Source organism: Monodelphis domestica, chromosome 1 (assembly GCF_027887165.1).
Source record: "Monodelphis domestica isolate mMonDom1 chromosome 1, mMonDom1.pri, whole genome shotgun sequence".
NCBI lineage: Eukaryota > Metazoa > Chordata > Mammalia > Didelphimorphia > Didelphidae > Monodelphis > Monodelphis domestica.
The window spans coordinates 402,326,647-402,347,613 of NC_077227.1; the positions used below are offsets into that span (position 1 = coordinate 402,326,647).

General features: G+C 40.3%; 1 long non-coding RNA gene and 1 other non-coding gene across 2 annotated transcripts; both read left to right on the forward strand.

Moving 5' to 3' along the window:
• The first annotated feature begins 392 nt into the window (after positions 1-392).
• LOC130456588 (U6 spliceosomal RNA) lies at positions 393-495 on the forward strand. The gene has a single exon (XR_008915659.1). It is a non-coding gene; the product is annotated as a U6 spliceosomal RNA (small nuclear RNA).
• Positions 496-3,001: 2,506 nt separating this feature from the next.
• Positions 3,002-14,529, forward strand: LOC103104985 (uncharacterized). Its single transcript, XR_458024.2, has 3 exons — positions 3,002-3,101; positions 6,723-6,789; positions 13,399-14,529. It is a non-coding gene; the product is annotated as an uncharacterized LOC103104985 (long non-coding RNA).
• Positions 14,530-20,967: the final 6,438 nt, after the last annotated feature.

The window sequence follows — 20,967 nt, forward strand, 5'->3', positions numbered from 1 at the left end:
TCTCTCATCTTTCTTCCATTCCCATTGCCCTAGTCCTAGTTCAGACCTTTATCATCTCATACTTGGCCTGTTTTAACAATCGCCTAACCAATCTACCCACCTTTTGTTTCTTCTTGTCCTATTCTCTACATCATGGGTTGTTGATCTTTGTGTAGTTGTGTGTCATGGCTCTTTTTGGCAGACTAGTGGAAACTATGAACTTCTCAGAATAACATTTTAAATTCATAAAGTAAAAATTATAAACAATCAAAGGCATTTCCAAAATGTTTTGGAAATAAAGATCCTTTTTTTCCTTACCCAAGTTCACAAAGCCTCCTGAAATGTATTCAAAATGGCAAGGGAAGATTCTGTGAACCTTAGGTTCAAAATCTCTGTTCCAAATGAGGCCAATGGTGCTTGCTTCGGCAGCACATATACTAAAATTGGAACGATACAGAGAAGATTAGCATGGCCCCTGCGCAAGGATGTCACCCAAATGAGGCCAATGCAATCTTCTAAACACTCTTTTTACCAAGACATTGCCTTATTCTAAAACTTCCAGTGTCTTTCTACAGCCTAATAGGATAGAAGTTAAATTCCTAGCCTAGAACTCAAATTCTGACCCCAAACTACTTCTTTATGTTCTGTTTTCCCACTGTTTTTCTGCATAAAGGCTAAGAAGATGTGAATCACCTTACATACCCATTACCATTTCTGCATGTTTTTTTCATTATCATTTTCCAGATTGGATTTCATGACATTTATTGGTTCTGCCTGTAAGCTTACACTTAACAATACAAGGCAGTGTTTGCAATTTTTTTTATTTGTGTATACATCCTATGTTATCTCCACAAATAGAATGTAAGTACTTCCCAGGCAAGAACTTCCTCTTTTATCTATTTCTCCATCACCAGCAAACAGCAGGTGCTCAGAAACATTTGGCAGTGGTATGGATGATGGAAAAAATGTCTCTTGGTGGAAGAGCATATGTGATAATATTGGCAAAGTGCCTAGCACAGAGCAGAGCACACAGTAGGCACTTAATACTTATTTCCTTCCCTTCTCCACCTCCCATCCATTAAGCAAAATGCTGAGGCATTCATGACTGAAGGCCCAAAATAATCTCATTAATGCAATGGTCTTTATTTCATTCTCCTTGCCTAGTCCTTCAGTGCTCATGTTGCCCACATGATTAAGAAGCAATCTCCTTAGTTTGTCCTTCAAGTCCTATAATCTGACTCCATTGTACCTTCTTAAATTCCTTCATCTCCAGGTGAATCCCACCCTACTCCTGCTTTGAATTTCTGGAATGATTTTATCTTATTTCTCCTACCCAGTCAATAGTCTAACTTGTATTATATTTATTGAAGGTCATATCCTGTTTTGGATTCAAAAGACCTGGGTTTGAATTTTGACTTGGCTTGTCCATGTCACTCTTCTAAAATTAGAGTCCTAGTTTCTTCATCTTTAAAGGGAGACAATGGGATTATATGATCCCTAAAGTCCTTTCCAGATGTAAGTTCTATCTAAAATTTGAAAAAAAAATTATTTAATTAATTGATTTAGAATATTTTCCCATGGTTACATGATTCAAGTTCTTTTCCTCATTTCCTTCCTCCTGTAGCCAATGAGCAGTTCCACTGGGTTTTGCATGTCATTGACCAGACCTATTTCCATGTTACTGATATTTGCACTAAGTCACATGTTCCCCTTATTAATTGTAAATTCCTTGAGAGAAGAGATTGTGTCACACTTTACCTTTGTATCCTAAATATACAGAATTACATCCCCCAACCCCATAGTAGTTACTTCTTACTATGTTTGTTAACCTAAATTGAATGTATGTCCCATCCCCATTCCCACTAGATCCATTTGCATTTTAACAGGGACAAAGCCATATAAGAATGGATTTTTCAGGCATTAGTTCAAGGAATTTGAAGAGATAGTAGTTGGTAGGTGGAGATATCAATTAGCAAGTGTGTATTGATCACCTACTATGTGCTAGGATATTGAGCTTTGTCCTGTGGATAATAAAAGCAAAAGCAATAACAGTCCTTGACCCCAGTGCAATATAATGTATACACTTTTAGATATCTACAAAATAGATACAAGGCAATGGGCGTGTGGGGAGGAGGGCATTAGCAGTCAGTAAGATAAGAAAGCAAAGGCTTCATCTAGAAGGTGGTACTTGAACTGTCTAGAATGAAATTAGAGGTTCTAAATGAGTAGAGATGGACTAAAACCCCCAAAGGTTAGATCACAGGATTTCACTGAGAATAACTGCAGATAGACAATCCTGAGCTATAGCTGAAGCCAGTAGTGTAAAAATGGAGATTTGAACCCTAGACTTCAATCCCCAGAAGTCCTTGGTATTTCCCAGAATTCCGTATAATCTCACATGAATCTCCACCTGGGTGAGATCACAATTAGTATTTAACTGGCTCTGCCTCCCAGGTTCTTTCTGCTCCACCATTGTAATGATGTAGTTAGTAAGTAAGCTTTGAATGGGCTAATCAGCCCTAGGCACGTGGTTTCTTATTTTGTATTTTCTTTATTCCTTGATTTCTAATAATCTTTAATAAACCTCAAAAAATATAATACTTTTAGTAGAGAAACTAAGTTAATTTTTAAAGTAGGAGAATGGGAGCTGATGGCACAGAGGCAGAGATCTCCATAGAGAGCCTACTATGCCTTCCATTAACCACCTAATGGCAGTGGGGGCCATTTTCCTAGAGGAGCTAGGGCTAGGATTCATTGACTTTAGAGCTGAAAGGAAATTGAGGTGTGATCTCAACCAACTTCCTTATTTTACATGAGGGGAAACTGAGGATACAATCAGGGAAGAGAAATTTCTAGTTAGAAAGTTGCAAAGATGGAGTCTGGAACCCAGGATCCCTCCCCTTTCCGCCATACTGCTTGGGATTGATAGAGGTGCTAGTGGTCCTGGGAAAACTAAAGGCTCATAGACTTAGGGCTATGATGGGTCATAGATGTCATCTAGTATAATCCCTTTGTTTTACAGAAAAAGAACAAGAAACTGGCGTCCAAGGATGGGAAAGAGGCTAAGGTCACACAAATGACAAAGCTGGGAGTCAAACCCTGGTTCCAAATCCAGTGCTTTGGTAAGCTGACCCCCATCATAGCAGGAAGCCCTGTTCCCAGACTCCTACATGTTTTGGCTTCTATGGAAAATAGCTTCAGCCCCGCGGTCCCTCTCCCATCCTTCTCCCCCACCCCCCAACTCCCTCCACCCCATTCTGTGCATTAAACTGATGCCTTCTGCCGGCTTGGCAGGGGAGGGGAGCTGAGCAGAAGGGAGAGAAGGCACTTAGATCCTTTTCCTACGCAAGAGAAATCAGCCAGGAATTATTTTTCTTGTTAGCCTTTTTGTAGCAAGACAGACAGCCCTTTCAGCCCAAATACAATATTGTAATTGCTCATATTCAGCTGACAGAGGTTCCCAGATGAGCTCCACTGAGGCGTCTTTTAGGAATCTGTCATGTCCTATAGTACCCGGCCCAGAGCGCTGTAAAAGTGTCTTCTTCTCTCTAAGTTATTTATATAGTTGGCTGAAAGCGCTTTGCTTGTACAAACTAGAAACTATTAGATTAGACCAGCGGAGACAGCCAGAGGCAATCTTTTTAACAAAGTGAGTGGGATTCAAAGTAGGCATGGAAAGCAAATATTATTTCACTGGAAGTCTATTAGAGGGAGCTCCCTGGATAACAAATAAGTGCTTTGTTAGTTTAGCTGGGGAGAAATGCACTGGCCAGGTTGGCACCAGCTGGGTTTAAAGGTAAACGGCTTGAGAGCAAACGATAATTCAATGATAGGTGGGATGCATCAGCCAATTTGGCCTTTCCCCCTCCCCAGTTTACTTATTTAAAGTACATGTCAGAGCTTAGCAGCTGGGTATTTCTCCATTTGTTTTGAAATTTCTCGTTTTAATTCATGCAAACATTTTATAAGCCCAATGGATCAGAAAGCAAATACTGAGTGCTGGTAAGGATGTCCATTAAATGGAGTGGCTAGGGCCTGGGGCCCAGGACGGGGAGTTGGGTGAGGAAAAGAGTGGACAATGGGGATGGAGGATGGGGGGAGGGAATAGATTTGTTTAGATGGGATCATAAGCTCATGTAGATTTAGAGCCAAAGGGGCTTTTTACTGATCATCTAGACAAACACCCATATCCTACAGATGAGGAAACTGAGTCTCAGAAAGGATAAACAATTTCATCCAGGTCACAAAATTCACAGGTGGATCAATCAAGATTTTAATGCAGACTCCAAAAATGTGTGCTTCTAGAGATGTATAGCTCTAGAGCAAAAAAGACCCAAATAAGGTATCTAGACCTGTGTCATCATTTTACAAATCAGGAAACTGAGGTCCAGAAAGGTCACAGAATCACGTATTTAGATTTGGAAGGCATCTTAGAGGTCATCAAGTCCAATTCTCTCATTTTGCACATGAGGAAACTGAGATTTGAGGGAGTTTAAGTGATTTGTTCATGATCACACACAGCTACAGTCAATGTCATAATTTGAACTCAGGGCCTCTAATAACAGAGTTGGCATTCTTTCCACTGTATTCTGCTGCTTGCCATTAGATGTAGAGGTTGGAGGAAAGCTCTAAGGCCATCAATCTCAGCTCTACCATCTTTCAGAATCATTAAAAGCTCTGCTATTTCTCTGACTAAGAGGTCAGGGATGCCTGAATGGCTTCCCAATTCTTCCTTACTTGAAAATGAGAAGAACCTTCTTGTCCTTGAGCACTTACATTTTGTCATGGAGCACATGTCCTTTCATGATGCCTGTGGGAGACTGACACAGGGCAGAGAGTAGAAAGGTTTGACAGTCCATATTGTTGCTGCTGTTGAGTCTTTAAGGTCATATCCAACTCTCTGTGACCCTATTTGGGGTTTTCTTGGCAAAGGTACTGGAGCGATTTACCATTTCCTTGAGGAAACTGAGGCAGAGTTAAGCAACTTGTTCAGGGTCACTCAGTAAGTATCTGAAGCCAAATTGAACTCAGGAAGATGAGTCCTGACTCCATGTCTAGCATTCTATCCAGTGTGCCACCTCGCTGCCCTGGTTCTATTCTGTCTTTCATAGTCTTGGGGAAGCAGAATCCCTTCTGTAGGTCTTAATGTCCCCATCTGTATTCTGATTGAGCCAATAGAGTTAGAGCCAAAGGGGCTTTTTATTGGTCATCTAGACAAACACCCACATTGTACAGATGAGGAAACTGAATCTCAGAAAGGATAAATGATTTCATCCAGGTCACAAAATTCACAAGTGGATCATAATCAGGATTTTAATTCAGACTCCAAAAAAGTGGGCTTCTAGAGATGTAGGTAAAGCTCTAGAGCAAAAAGGACCCAAAGAAGGTATCTAGACCTTTGTCATCATTTTACAGATCAGGAAACTGAGGTCCAGGAAGGTCACAGAAACAATTGTATACATAGTATTCAATTGCCAGAAATCGAGTGAGAGGGGAATATATAGATAAAAAAATTTTTTTTATAGTTGTATTCCTTAACTTAGATTTCATGAACTTAAAAAAAATAGATATAAATATTTTGATAGTTGTATTTTAATAGAATTGTTTTCTTTTGTAATTCTATGTATTTTTTAATGATAAAATGTTTCCAAGAAGGCATCTAAAAGCTACACAAGACTGTCAGAGGGGTCCAGAATACATCAAAAAATGATTAAGACCCCCAATTCCTGCTCTATAGGGTTGATATATGTGAGCTGGGAACTCTGAGTCAGGACCTGGCAACTTTGGCCCAGCTACAGAGGCCATGTCTGACCTGTTCCCAGTAGCTCTTGGTGGTGTTGGCACTAGGAAGTACCCAGGTGGAATTTTTTTTTTCAACATCAAGCAGAGCTCATAATCCCTTCAAAGTACATTTGGGTCTTGTTTCTGTCTGTGAGTAAGAAGAACCTGACTAAATACACAGACTTATTATGTTAAGGAAAAATGCTTGGCTAAATTGTGCCTGCTTCATCCTTCAGCTAAGGCTCACTGGGTGGAGCTGATTAGAAATCACCATTTAAAAACACACCTTTCTCCTTTCTGCCTAGAGGCAGGGGGGATGATGGTGGAAGAAGGCTGGATTGCTTAGCTCTGGCTATTTTTCTCCAAATGTTTTGTTTCCTTTCCTTTTGTTTTCTTGAGGGAAGGCTTTCCAGTAGGCAGAGGACAGGAAGGAATGGAGGATGGATGATACATCTACAAGTGATTGTGATGCAAAAAAGAAAAAAAAATCATTTAGATTCCTAACAGTAAGCAGGCATCTGCCTGATCTAATCAGCCAATTATTGATGATGATAATAATGGTAATAGCTAGCATTTATACAATGCTATATAAGGTTTTCAAAGAGCTTTATATGTTGCCTTATTTGATTTTCATAAAAAGCCTATGTTGTTCAGTTGTGTCTGACTCTTCCTGGCTCCAATTGGGGTTTTGTTGGCAAAGTGTTTTGCCACTCATTTGACGAATGAGGAAACTGAGGTAAACAGGGTTAAGTGACTTGCCTAGAGTCACATAGCTAGCAAGTGTCTGAGGCAAGATTTGAACTCAGGGAGATGAGTCTTCCAAACTCCAAGTCCCACCCTGTGCCATCCAGCTTCCCCTTATTATAATAGGCGAAGAAGAGAGTACTGATAGCATTTAGTGAATTTGAATAATGTTAGTTGCTTTGATGTTTTTTTATTTTTATCTTTTCTATGAAATCCAGACATATGAGTGATGTTTGAAGAAACTGAAGATATTTAACCAGGAGAAAAGAAGACTTGGGGAGATTGGTAGATATTTTATTATTTTTATTTGATTTTGATTTTTAATTAAAACATTTTATTTTCTCAATTATGTCAGAATAATTTTCAACATGTTTTCCAAAATTATAAGATCCAAACTGTCTCCTTCCCTCCCCCTTAGTGGAGATGGTAAACAATTTGATCTGGGCCATACACATATTATCATGCAAAACATACTTCCATATTGGTTATTGTTGTAAGAGCAAACTCATACAATACTGAAACCCTCAAATAAAACCGTAAATACTCTGATGTGAAAGATAGTATGCTTTGATCTGCATCTGGCTATAACAATTCTTTCTCTGGAGGTGGAGAGCATTCTTTGTCATAAGACCTTCCAAATTGTCCTGGATAATGTATTGCTGAGAGTAGCTCAGTCTTTCACAGTTGATCATCTTAAAATATTGCTTTTACTGGGCACAATGTTCTCCTGGTTCTGCTTATTTCACTCTGCATCAGTTCATGGAGGTCTTTCCAGTTTTTTCTGAAATCATCCTGCTTATCATTTCTTATAGCACAGCAGTATTTCATCGTATGGTGGCTATTTTTCAATACTTGTAAGGGGGCCTAGATTTGTTCCATTTGTTCCCAGATACTGAAACAGGAACATTCATTTGGTAGAAATTGCAAAGAGGCAATTTAAGCTTCATATTAAGAAATAAATCATAACAATTAGAGCTTTCTTTTTATTTTCTTTTTATTAAACCCTTACCTTCAGTCTTAAAATTAATATTGTGTATTGGTTCTAAGGCAGAAGAGTGGTGAGGGACTAGGCAGTGGGGGTTAAATGACTTGCCCAGGGTCACCCAGCTAGGCAGGGTCTGAGGCCAGATTTGAACTTGGGACCTCCCATCTCTAGGCCTGGCTCTCAAACCACTGAGTCATCTAGCTGCCCCCAATTGGAGCTTTCTGACAGTGCAACAGGGTGAGGAGGTAATGGGATCCCTCTCCTTAGAGCTCATCAAGCAGAGATTGGGAGCATTAGGTATGTTGAGGCAGCTAGGTGGCATAGTGGATATAGTATTGGACCCAACATCAGGAAGACCTGAGTTCAAATCTGGCCTCAGACACTTACTTATATGACCTTGGGTAACTCACTTAATCTCTGTCTGGCTCAATTTCTTCATCTAAAAAATGGGATAATAAATAGCACCTGCCTCCCAGGGTTGTGAGGATCAAATGAAGTAACATGTATAAAGTTTTTTGCCAACCTTGAAGAGTTATATGAGTGTTAGCTATTATTATTAGTTATTATGTTAGAGTGGGAATTCCATTCATATATAAGTTAGATCAGACAGCCACAGAGCCACTGAGTTCCCTTCCAACTTTAAGTTCCCAGGATCATGTGAAACAGTTTTGTGCTAAGTCTCTATCCTGCTTTCATACTGTTAAATTAAATATTTTGAACACTATAGTGTGTGGACAAAACAATTTCTTCTTGTAATTGAGAGGCAATAACAGCTAGAAGGCTCAATGGCTAGAGTCTTGGGCTTGGAGTCAGGAAGAACTGAGTTCAAATCTAGCCTGCAGCATTCATTAGCTGTGTGAACCTGGGGAAATCATTAAGTGACTCTGGTTCCTTTAATCCCCTGGAGAAGGAAATAGCAAGCCACTCCAATATCTTTGCCAAGAAAACCTCAAGTGGGCATATTAGTATGCTCTGGTCCACTGGGTCACAATGAGTCAGACGTGATGGAATGACTAAACAACAATGTGCCAGGAGTTGTGCTAAATGCTTTAGGGGTAGCATCTCATTCAATCCTCCCCACTCTGGAATGTGAGTGCTGTTAGGATTCCCATTTTGGACTGTGAGAAACAGAGGCAGAGGGAGGTATCAAGGGTCTTGCCCAGGGCTAGCTGGCCTAAGCGAGCTGGGTTGGATCCCAGGTCTTCCTGACTCCAGCCTCCGGGGCTCTATCTCAGGTGCCTCCTCACAGCAGTAGGGATGGAGATGATGGAGAGGATGAACATGGTCCAGGGGGCGGGGGAGGGGAAGCATCATCTCTGGCAACCACCAACCCTGGGCCTCCTCGTCATGTGTATGTCTCCATCCAAGGAAAGCAGACCTGCTACAAAGGTGAAGGGAGACGACCCGATCTGCCCCAACTTCCATATGAGGACAGAGAGCACAGAGCAGGGTCTGCCAGTCATTGGCCTCCCAGGGGAGAATACCAGTGATTATAGGGTGCTGGGATCCTTCTTTTTTTCTTTTTCCTTTAAATTTCTGCCAGAAAATGTCGCTTTTCTCAGTGTTACTGATCTATTTTACTTTGGACTATTAATCGATGATGTTAGTAGTTTCCAGCCTTAATTTAATTAGCACCGAGACCCAGCTGGTGGATAATATTGGATAATTAGTGTTTTACGTAATGGCTTATGAAGTATCATGTTAAAAAAAATCTGATAATCAGAAATTATCAGGAGAATATTCCATCACAGCAAACTAAATGGGTAATCCTCACTGATCCATGTGGAAAGTAGATTCCCTTTCAGTGTTGTGAGCAAATGGGAAAGAGGATTGAATCTAGAGTCAGGCGGAGTCAGAATCCCAGCTTCATCTCCCATGTTACCCTGGACAAGTCATTTTTTAAACCCTTTGAGCCTCAGTTTCCATATCTGGAAACTATGGGAGACTGAATGATGTCCAAGGTTCTTCCAACTCCATATCCTTTGAGTTTTGATAACCTGTTGAGGAAAAAGACAAAGTTATTGCAATCTGTTCTTCCCTGGAAAATGCCCTTCAGTCACTTTCTTTCCACGGCTTCTTTTGAACTTAACATGCCATATATGTGTGTTTGTGTGTAAATCAGAGCTCCAGGTAAGGTCCCAAAGGGTTAATCTTGGCCCTAAGAATCAAACTTTCAAATTGCACGGTTGGGGGAAGTTGTGTGGCTCAATGGATTGAGAGCCAAGCCTAGAGATGGGAGGTCCTGGGTTCAAAACTGGCCTCAGACACTTACTAGACCACTTAACCCCCATTGCCTAGCCCTTACCATTCTTCTGCCATTAAACCAATAAGCAGCATTGATTCTAAGGTGGAAAGTAAGGGTTAAACCCCAAAACTGCATGATGAATCCTCATGAACAAGAAGCTGCAAAGAACTTTATGGTAATATGAGTTTGCATAGAATCCTCCAGTCATAGAGAAGGTCTACATATAAGAGAAAAGACAGTTATGTAACAAAACTAATTTCATGTCCAAGAGACACCATATTTTATAGACTGGGCATAGTTACACGAGTATAACTAATAATACTGGGGGCAGTTAAGTGGCTCAATGGATTGAGAGCTAGACCTAGACACAGGGTCCTGGTCCTGGGTTCAAATCAGACCTTAAATATTTCCTAGTTGTGTGACCCTGGGCAAGTCCCTTTACTCCCATTGCCTAACCTTTACTGCTCTTCTGCCTTGGAACCAATATATGGTATTGATTCTAAGACAAAAGGTAAGGGCTTAAAAATAATAATAATAATAATATTGCTCCACATGTTCTTCATAGATCATAGGTTCATGGAGGCTAGAGTTGGGTAGCTAAAGCATAAAAAAAGAACATCAAAACTTGAAGAGAATTAGAACATAGAATGTCAGAGTAGTAAGGTGGGGCAAGAACAGAAAATAAAGAATTTCAGAGCAGGAAAGTAACTTAGAATATAAAATGTCAGTTAGGGGACTATTTCCTTAGATTAGGGGATATAGAATATCAGAGGTGGAAGGGAATTAAGCACATAAACCATCAGGATAGGACGAGACCTCAAAGATCATCTAGTCAAGCTCTCTTATCTTAAAGATGAGGAAAAGGAGACCTAGGAAGGGGAAGAGCTTTGACCAACATTTCACTGTTACTAAGGACAGTACACATGCCTTTTTCCTTAAGGAGAATGAAATTTCTTTGGTGGCAGGGACTTTCCTTTTTGTCTTTGTATTTCCAGAGCTCACCACCTCATGTAGCTTATTGTTTCTTGGGGATCTTTTTGAGATTTAGAAATCAAAGTGTTCTTAAAAGATATAGGATCCTAAGTGCTTTGCACATAGCATTATAGATCACCAATTTAGAACCAGAAGGGCCCTCAGAGGTCATCAAGTCCCAACCTCTTAGTTTTACAGAGGAGGGAATTTAGGGCCGAGAAAAGTGAAGTGATTGTCCTAAGTTCCCACAGCTAGTAAATGTCTGAAGGGGGATGGAATTCAAATGGAGTAGGCACTTCATCATAAGTCCTTGTTGACTCGAATTGAATCTGACATCCAGTCCAGACATCTCTCTGCTAGAAAGAGACCAAGTCTCACTCCCTCAAAGCCAAATACCTGGTACAACAAGTTTAAATAACATTGACCCAGCACCTTGATCTCTGTGCTAGGCACAGAGGGGGGAGATAAAGTACATCCTGGTGAGTAGTCAGTAGTAGTAGTAGTATGAGAGAATTTGGAACTCAGAATGTTAGAAGATTAATTTTAAAAATTGTTTTCAAATGTAATTGGGAAAAATAAAATATTGCTGAGGGAAAAATAAAATAAAGTTTCTATACAGCTGAAGGACACAAATGCCAACTGGAGTTGATAATGATAATGTTTCTTATTTCAGGATAGAAAGACAGGGAATAAGATGATCATTAGTTAGACTCAAAAGACACTGTTAAATTAATATTATATTTGAAGTAAGTTAATAGGCACCTGAAAGATCAATTCCTTTTTATTTTCTGAGCATTTTATCAATGTCCTTTATTTTTAAACACTAATGTCATTTTCCAATGATAGTTCCTTGTCCTGAACAGAACTTCTCTTTTAACAAATAGTTAAGCAAAACGAATAAATGCATTGATCATGTCTGACCATGTATAACCAGTTCTGCACCTACCGTTTACTACCAGGCTTCTGAGAGTCAAGATAATGCTCACTTTTGTCCTTTTATCATTCTCTTTTAGTCATGTGGTGGCATAATAGATTCAATGTTGGACTCACAGTTGGGAAGACAAGGTCAAATCTTACTTTAGACACTGGCTATGCCACACAATATTTCTAATAATCTGTTTCCTCATTTGTAAAATGGAGATAATAGCATCTACCTCAAGTAATTGTGAGAATCAAATGAGATAACAGGAGAAAAGTTTGGGAAGCCTTAAAATTCCATATCATTGTTAACTATTATTGTTATTGTTATTATTGTTATTATTATTATTATTAGTTACCCTACCGTCACTGAGGATTGCTCCTTATACAGGCTAGGTTCCCTCTTATCTCCTTCCATTCTGAAGAGTCACTTAGTTATTCAAAAGGGCCGCTATTTCCCTTTTTGTTGTTTATTCTTGTCAGCCTCTACTGGGCCCTGTGGACCTTACTGCCCAAGAGATTTTTGTTTTTTGTTTTTTTGATAGATACTTGCCTTTTCCAAAGGAGTAAGGCAAACAGATAACTGGTGAGTGTCTGAGGCTGGATTTGAACTAAGGTCTTCCTTTCTCTGGGCCCAGTGTTCAGAGTCACTTAGCTGCTTCATTATGTCCTTAGGCCCTCAGGAATCCCAGCGTGGCTTTTCCAGAACCCACCTTTTCTCTAGGAGAATAAGGTAGGCATATATATGGCAGATTTATGATTGGGTATTGGTGAAAAAGGCTGTGAGATTTATAGTAACATAACAGTCATGGTTGGCCTTTCACACCAGATACTTTATACAGTATCAGAAATGCCCTTTCTCCCAATTCACAGCTTGCAAACTTGTTAAGCCAACTGCTTCCTTAAATAATGTTCAGCCTAGATTCTAGCCTTTGGGAAATTCAAATGTGTTTGCATTTTCAAAAGTGTGTTTGAAATTCTCACATCCTTATAATTTAGCCAGTGTTTTAGGGTGCCAACTTTAGTCATGAGAGCACATGATTGACCTGAGAGTAGAAATGCAGCCCTCCCTGCGGCCAGGAGCCAGAGACAAGTCATGCTGCACTAGACACTGATCGAGTTTTTTGGTCTCTGGTTATAGGACCAGAAACAGAGGGTATGAGTGGGCATCATCCTGAAAGTTACTTCAGGTGTAAGGCAGAGGAAAATAGAGCAGAGGATCCCCATTGCCTCAATTCTACTCACTGAGGAAAGGAAGGAGGGAAAGAGTGGGAGAGAGGAAAAGAGAGGAGGAGGCAACAACCAGGTCTTGTTGGAGGACTAACAGATTCATAGGATTTTCCATCGACAGCTGGAAGGTCCCTTAGAAGTCACTGAATCCAAATTCCTCTCTTTACACGTGAGGATATAGGCCCACAGCATTGAAGTGACTTGACCAGAGCAAACTGAGAATCAGGAAATGGCAGAGCTTGGAGCACCTTCTCTCATTCCACCAGGGGACAGAGGCTTGAAGGGAATTTTCAGGATCTCACATCCTTTATGAGTCAGAAGCTGGCTAGACAATACGCCACTCTGCCCTCTTTCCCTGTATGTATACATACAAATTATATATGCCTATACAAACAATATGCATATATATATTTGTCTGATATGAAGTCACATCCAGTTTTATGTACATTTTTATGCATGTGTTCTATAAACATTTATTAAGTGTAAGTTTATTATGCACTTGCTGAATCAATCTAAGCAATTCATACTTTTCTCTTCTCTCCAGGGTCAAAGCACTGAGCCCCATGCTTCTCTGTGAACTGGACCAAAAGTGAAAATTGGACTCAAAGTGCTTTGGGTTTGGTTTTACAAAATGTGTATCTTTTTTTTTTTTGTGAAAAATTATATTTTGTACTTTTCTCAGAGATATTTTCAAATCTTTGGGAGAATTCTTTATATATACATGTGTGTGTGTGTGTGTGTGTGTGTGTGTGTGTGTGTATACACATATCCCCATAGAGCAAAAAGCATAGACATAGCTCTATTGTAAGAAAAATACTCTTCCTACAGATAATATACCAGGGGTGAAAGGGGGAAGAGGCATGGAATGTCACCTTAAGATTTGGGGTACTTGAGGTTACAGAGAACCTTCTCCCCTAAGAGACTCTTACTCTCTACAGGGTCCCCTCACCCTTACAAAGATAATCCTACTATGTTTATTTAATAAAGATGAATTTAACAATATGGGAAGGTATTAGGGTAGAGGGAATAGGGATTTTCCTATACTTTGCCACAGATTGGGTTTAAGTCTCTCTCATCTTTTGAGCTGAGGCCAGGCCTTACAGGCTGGTAGAGGGTTTCTTTTATTCCTGTCTATGCTATGTCTGTGCTAGTTTTCTTAAGTTCAAAATCTTAGGAGTAGACAGCAAGAGGAAGAAAAGATTCTGACCTTCAAATCTGGTTGGGCCTGTTTCCTCGGGCTAGTACCCTAAAGACCAGCCTTACAGTTCAAACCACTCCCCTTAAATCCTTTTGTTTGATGACACCATTATAGGAATCCAGGTGGAACAAACAGTTGGGAAAAATCTAGGAATAGAGGTACTTCTATCCAGAAACAGGGAGAGAACACTCCTTCCAGTTTGAGGGCCAGGAAAAAAAATGACCCTTGGAAGCAACTATCACTCTCCAAGTCCCCCTATCCCCTCTAACTGCCTTTGCTGTCAATATCTTCACTACAACATTTCAACTGCTGTCTCCCCCACCTCAGTAGAAGAAATGTCAAACCTTGATTCAGTTTTCCTTTCCACACTATATACATATGGGTAAAGGGATAATAGAATAGTGACTTAGTCACATCATATATATACACATATATATTATATATGCATATATATATTGGGCCTGTTTATATATATAACTTGGAGTTTATAGATTTTTATATGTACATTGACAGAAATTAGAGTTTAAGGGATAATAATAATAACTAACCCTTAGAAATAGATATCAAGTGATAATACATGTATAACCCAGTGGAACTGCTTGTCAGCTTCGGGATGAGGAGGGAAGAGGGGAGGGAGAGAACATGAATCATTTAACCATGGAAAAATATTTAAAAATAAATAGATAAATTAATTAAATAATAATAATAAATAAACAGTAATAACTCACCTTTATAGAGAGCTTACTATGTGCTCCACACACAGTGATATATGCTTTATTTTATCCTCACAAAAATCTCCACAATCTTGGGCATTATTAGATTACATATTATATTAACCCCATTTTATAGATGAGGAAACCGAGGCAAGCAGAGGTTAAGTGATTCATTCAGGGTCATGCAGCTAATGAGTGTTGGGTACCAAATTTGAATTCAGGTGTTTCTGACTTCAGGTCCTTCTATTTACTTTGTCACTTAAGAGTTCTAGTCCTACTTTCTCATTTTATAGAGGTAATACCTGAGGCCTGAGGAAGGGAAGTGATCTGCCCAAGGACACGCAGATGGTAAGTGATCATGATGGGATTCAAATTCTTTGACTCCTATGTTTTGTTTTGTTTTTTCCATTCATTACTGCTCTAGCTATAATACTTTAGGAACAGAATATTGCAACCCATCTTTGTGGGTGAAAACTTGAAGCCACTGGAGTGCCTGCAGCTAATGAATGCCTATGAGGTGCTTTTAAATCCTGGGATGAAAGGGAAGGCCTCCAACAGCAAATGCCAAAGGTTAGTGATTTAAAGTCTTTCCAATCCTTTCAGACAGTACTAGAATGAGGACAGGAAGGGCTCTTGCTGCCTGTCCTTCTTTCTAGGGGAGAGGTCCCTTCCCTATTTCTTTCCCCCCCTCCTCCCCTTTCCCTCATGTTGGCATTTCTCTGATGTTAACTGCTCTTCCCCATCGCAGGAGGTAGGGACCTTTCCCTCAGTGCAAGGGATGAAGGGTGGGGGCTGGGGGATGTGCACTGACAGCAGCTCACAGCCGGGTAGAAATTCAAATCCATTTGTCTTGGCTTGTAGAAGGGATTTAAAAAAAAAAAAATCAGTTGCTCCTCCCCTTCATCCAGCTGGATGAGTCTGTTCATATCAGCCTCTGGCAGGCTCTAATGATCTTAATGCAGCTCTGATCTATCCAGGCCAGCAGCCGAGCCTGATGGAGCCTGATGATATATTGTAATCTTTACTGCCCTATTACTCCCATTCTCTCAAGTGCTTCTCCAGATCGATGGCAGAATTCCTCCAGTTTAGTAGCTACATGGCGGCACCCAGGCCTAGCCAGATGCTGCTGTGTAGACCTTGCTAGTCGGCCACTGTTCTCCCAGCTAGTTGGGACGGGCCCAAAAAGAAAAAAAAAACAAAAAAATAAAAACCTGCAAAGAATCTTGACTTAGTGATTCTTTCCCACTGAGTGTCCAGGCTTCTGCCACCACATCCCACCAAGCCCTCTCTCTCAGACTGCAGAGTGGAGGTTTCTATGAAACTCAGGGAGGGATGGTGTAGACAAGAGCTCATGCATTTGTTTTCGCTTGGGCTGAAGAACTGGGGTAGCAGATCAGTTACACTCCCTTGGCAATCTGGGGCAGAAAGGATGGGAGGATCTTGGAAGACATTAACTATTCTCAGAAAGGAAAGGGAGATGCCAGGGAGGGAAACAGAGACACCAGGGAAAGGTTAGAAGGCTAGACCTGGGCTTCCAATGCCCTGACTACAAATTTCTAAGAAGTACTCGATTAGGGGGAAGGCAGGCCCAGCTAAGGAGCCTTACCAAGCACCCATGGAACCCCATAAATATCTGGGAGCTTTGCCAGAATTGGGGGTATCTTATAAACACTCAAGGAAACCTAAAGACTTATAAATTCTTTTTTTGGTAAGAAAATGAACTTAGAGATCATTTAGACCAATTTTTAACTTTAGAGAATTGTAGAAGGGAAATAACTTGGTCAAAATTACAGGGAGATGGGATTAAAGTCAAAACTTGAACCCAAGTCCCAGAGCTCCTTTCCTTCTACTCCATTCCTCAGACGCTAAGACAACTGGAGGATCTTGCTAACTCACCCCTCTGGAAGCTCAGTGAACCCCAGAAGACTGCTGAGTCGTGATCGATAACAGGCACAGGATGCATAGACCTTCAAAAGTTGAGTCCTTTATTGTTGGAAGACTAGTCTGGGCAAAACTCTATCCTAGTGATCAGAACAACCTATGAGGCAGGCCTGGGAACAAATAAAGAACCCAGTGGAACCCCAGGAAAGGGAACCACTAACATTGCACCACAGCGCCCCCTGGTGCACCCAATGGGCACCGCAGTCCCAGCTGGAGAATCACCTACTGCAAGAACCTTGTTAGCAGCTGGAGAGGCTCCCAGAACAATCTAGCTGGTCAGGAAGAGCGCTGATTGTGGGGGAATTCCTGAAAGCAGACCCCGAGGTCATCCTCTGTCTATGGAAAAGAGGTCCATGACAGCGAATGGTTAGTTTGCAAGATGACAGGAGACAGTGTCTACAGTGGGGTGGTGAACTTCCTTCCAGGGCTTCTCCATCCACTGGGCAATAGAACCTTGATGTTGAAAAAAGTTGAGAAATTATTGGCACTCCTAGGACTCTCAGTGATCTCAAGATCCCGTCTGTCCTAATGGTTCTTGAGGTCTTCAATTTCTTTTTCCTTGGCTCTTTGTACTATTGCCACCCTCATCTACATTTTGTATGGATCCAGTCATAGCATTTCCCTCCTTTAAAAAGAAAAATGCATCCATACAGTATACTTTGTTGTGATTCAGCCACTTCAGTTTTGTCTCACTTTTCATGATGTCTTTCAGGGTTATCTTGACAAAGATCCAGTAGTGGTTGGCCATTTCCTTCTCTAGCTCATTTTACAGATGAAGAAACTGAGGTAAACAGGGTTAAGTGACTTGCCCAGAGTCACACAGCTAGGAAGTGTCTGAGGCCAGATTTGAACCTAGGGAAGAAGAGTCTTCTGACTCCAGGTCCAATAATCTATACTCTGTATTACTTAGCTATGTGTGTATATCTCTCTCTCTGTGTACACACACATATATGTAAACACACATGTATGTACACATACATATATGCATATGTACACATGCATGTATAATGTGCCAGACTCACATATCTATTCATATGTGCATATATACATGTATATATACATATATACATAACACATAAATATAGGATCCAAATAGACTAAGGCATATATTAATCCACTGAAAGTTTAAGGTTCACATTTTATTATTATTAATGATTAATTAACAATAAAATAATATTTAAAAATAAAAATAATGATTAGTCATTATATTCAGCATTCAATGCCCTTCATAATCTGATGATTTTCTACTTTTCTAGCCTTAATTCAAATTACTTTGGTTCATTCTCTTGATTAACTAGACTCTTCTGATCTCTGAACATGCCCTGTGCTTGATGATCTTCCCACTTTTGCTGGCATTATTTTTTATGTAGTTTGGTGCTCTTCATTGATTAAATCTCATCCTTTAAAGCTCAATTCCAATGCTTTCTACATCTTGAAGTCTTCCCTTATACCCTTTGTTTATACACTTCTTCCCTCTCAGACCTGAGTAATACATTGGATTTGGAGCCACAAGACCTGGGTTTGAATTCTGGCTTTGACATTTACTATGTGTGTGACTACAGGCAAGTTGTTCAATGTCCTTGGGCCCCAGGATCCATATCTAAAGAATGGGAGGGTCAGACTAGATGACCTCTGAGGTGCCTTCCAACTCTGTTTTCTCTTTATCTTTGCCTATAAAACTCTTGCCTGCTGTGGATGTCTAACACAAAGGACACTTCCTTGAGGTAGAAAGTCTTCCTTGACTTTCTTGGTAACGTTTCCTCCCCCAGATCTATCCTCCAGGGGCACTTTGCTATCTCTACCTTCCTTAACAAGTCATGTTTTACTTTTTAGTCTGTCATTTGCCCCTATAAGGGTGTGTGAGTTTTGAAAAGGTAGGGCCTTTTCTTGTCTAAATGGTGCATCAACCCTAGCTCATCACACAATGGTCTGCATACAGAAGATGTTGAATAAATTCTTTCTGAATGAATTAATGCCATTGAATCCTGTGCACACAGAGGTATTATACCAGGCCTCCTCAATCCTTATATGGCTGACTCAAGGTGTCTAGTTTATACTTGAATAATAACCAAAGCCAAGAAAACACTTTGTATTGAATTTCAGAAGTGATAACTGAGTGCTCTACTGGGAGCTGGCTCTTGTGTTCAGAGCTTTCAGAAAACAGAGATGAAGATGTGTTTCCTGACCTCAGGGAGATTTCACTCGAAAGGAGTGAAATAACAGTAGCTTCTCTTCTGTTGCCTCCATTGTCTAGAAGCTGGGGCTCAGGTGGGAGCCATTGAGAGGTAGTTGCAGATAAGGAGAGACTGAAGGCAGAAAATAGGCAGGATAGTCCTGCTAAGATTCCCTGGAGGCCAAGAGAAGCAAGAAGCAATGTGGTACCCAGCACAAACAGGACTCTGGAGGCCACATCCCAGGAGCAATGAAGCTGTATGTCAGCAGGGCTTTCCTTATTTCATTAAGAAAATGATGAGAATCTAAACTACAAAAGCTCTCTCACCCTCTCTTTTAGAGTCTTTTCTTTTTTTTTAATCTGTTTTGAAGAAAGATTAAAATGAAAATAGAAACAGACAAGGGATTTAATAATGTGACTGCCCAATGAAAAAAACAACTAACCTCGAAATGAATTTATGCCACTCGTAAGAATGCAAAGAAAAACAATTAAAATAAAGAGAAGGAAAATGGACATAGATGGAGTTTCAAGATACAAGAGTAATCCAGTTACTGGGGCTGGGGAAGACCAAAGAGCACGTCTTTGCTAGGCATTAATTCATTAAATGCCATTGACTTTGCATGCCTTTAGACAGTGTACCTCTCTGGGCCTTCTGATCTTTAATGCACAATGGCCATTTCCTACTAGCCCTTGCCCACAGGTTTATGAAAACGGGGAAGTTCTAGGGATCAACTCTGTGGTCCTGGGATAGAAAGTCATATTTTATTTTATTTTTTTTTGTACTGATCATTGAATTCATCTGATTAAGTAACTTTCCTTAAGGAAACTCCTCTTTCAATGCAGATCAGCAACTACTGTGTGAATATAGTTTTAGAGACAATGAGAGGTGCCCAACAGGTTTCAGAGGCGGGACTGGAACTCAGGTCTTACTGACTGATACCATTTGGTAAGCCACTGTCACACTCCCTATGAGGATGGTCGGAAGTAGGAAAGAGCCAGGACTATCACATTAGAAATAGCATATTCCATATACCAGAGTGCCCCTACCCTATGACTTTGACCCAGTTCTGGATTCTCTAACAGAGGAAAGACATGAAAGGGACTCTGTAAGAGAGAAATTATAAGTCACGCAAAGGACAAGAAGCTGGAGATTGATCTGCTGTCAGTCAAAGGAAAATTTCATGTGGAATGTTACTGGGAAACGGTTGGAGGCAAGAGCCAACTGCTGACTGTTTTGAAGGCTTTCTGGGTGATGGTGGTGAACCTGAAGGAAGAAGCTGGGTTTATCTCTGGGACTTGGGATAATCAAGTTGGAGGTGGCCTGGTTGATTTGAAGGCAGAAGAAGGACAATAGTCCATATATCTCTCTCTGACTTGCTCTGTTTCATGATAGTGACTGAATTGTCATTTCTCTCAATATCCTCCAACATAAGACTCCATTGTAGATAATAGGGAAAACCCTATCCCTCTTACCTTATCCTCTATCTTTCCTATTTCCCCAATAAACCCTTACTTGAGATAAAGGATACAAAAGAGTATTTCCTCTGAAACATCATAGCTCATCCTGGGTGATTTAGAAGGAGGCTGAAGAAGGGGGAAGGGAAACAAAGGAAGAAGAGGGGAGGAAGGGAGGTTTAGAAGGAGTAAAACAAAAGGAAGATTACTACTTGATCTATTAGTTATCTAATATCCATCAAATGTACCCTCCAATATTATCTATTACAGGACCCAGAGCAGTCTTACAAAGATAATTAACCAACGACAATAAAAAATAAAACTCAGTTCAACCTTATGTGTCTCAATGTCTCTCACACTTTTTCTTTGGACATTTTTTCATCTAGTATGATTTTATTATACTTAAAAATTTGGATGATTTAGTTGGGAAAAGAAAGAATGAAAGGTGATGAAACTGACTCATCCCCCATCTCCTCGTTCCATCTCTGGCTTTTAGTCAAAGTTATTCGAGACAAGTTATCCAATACTTCTCTCTTCTGCTCACATTGTATCTAGAATATTGTTCTTAGGGAAAAAGCTAGGTAACTTAGTGAATTGAGAGCCAGACCCAGAGATGGGAAGTCCTGGGCTCAA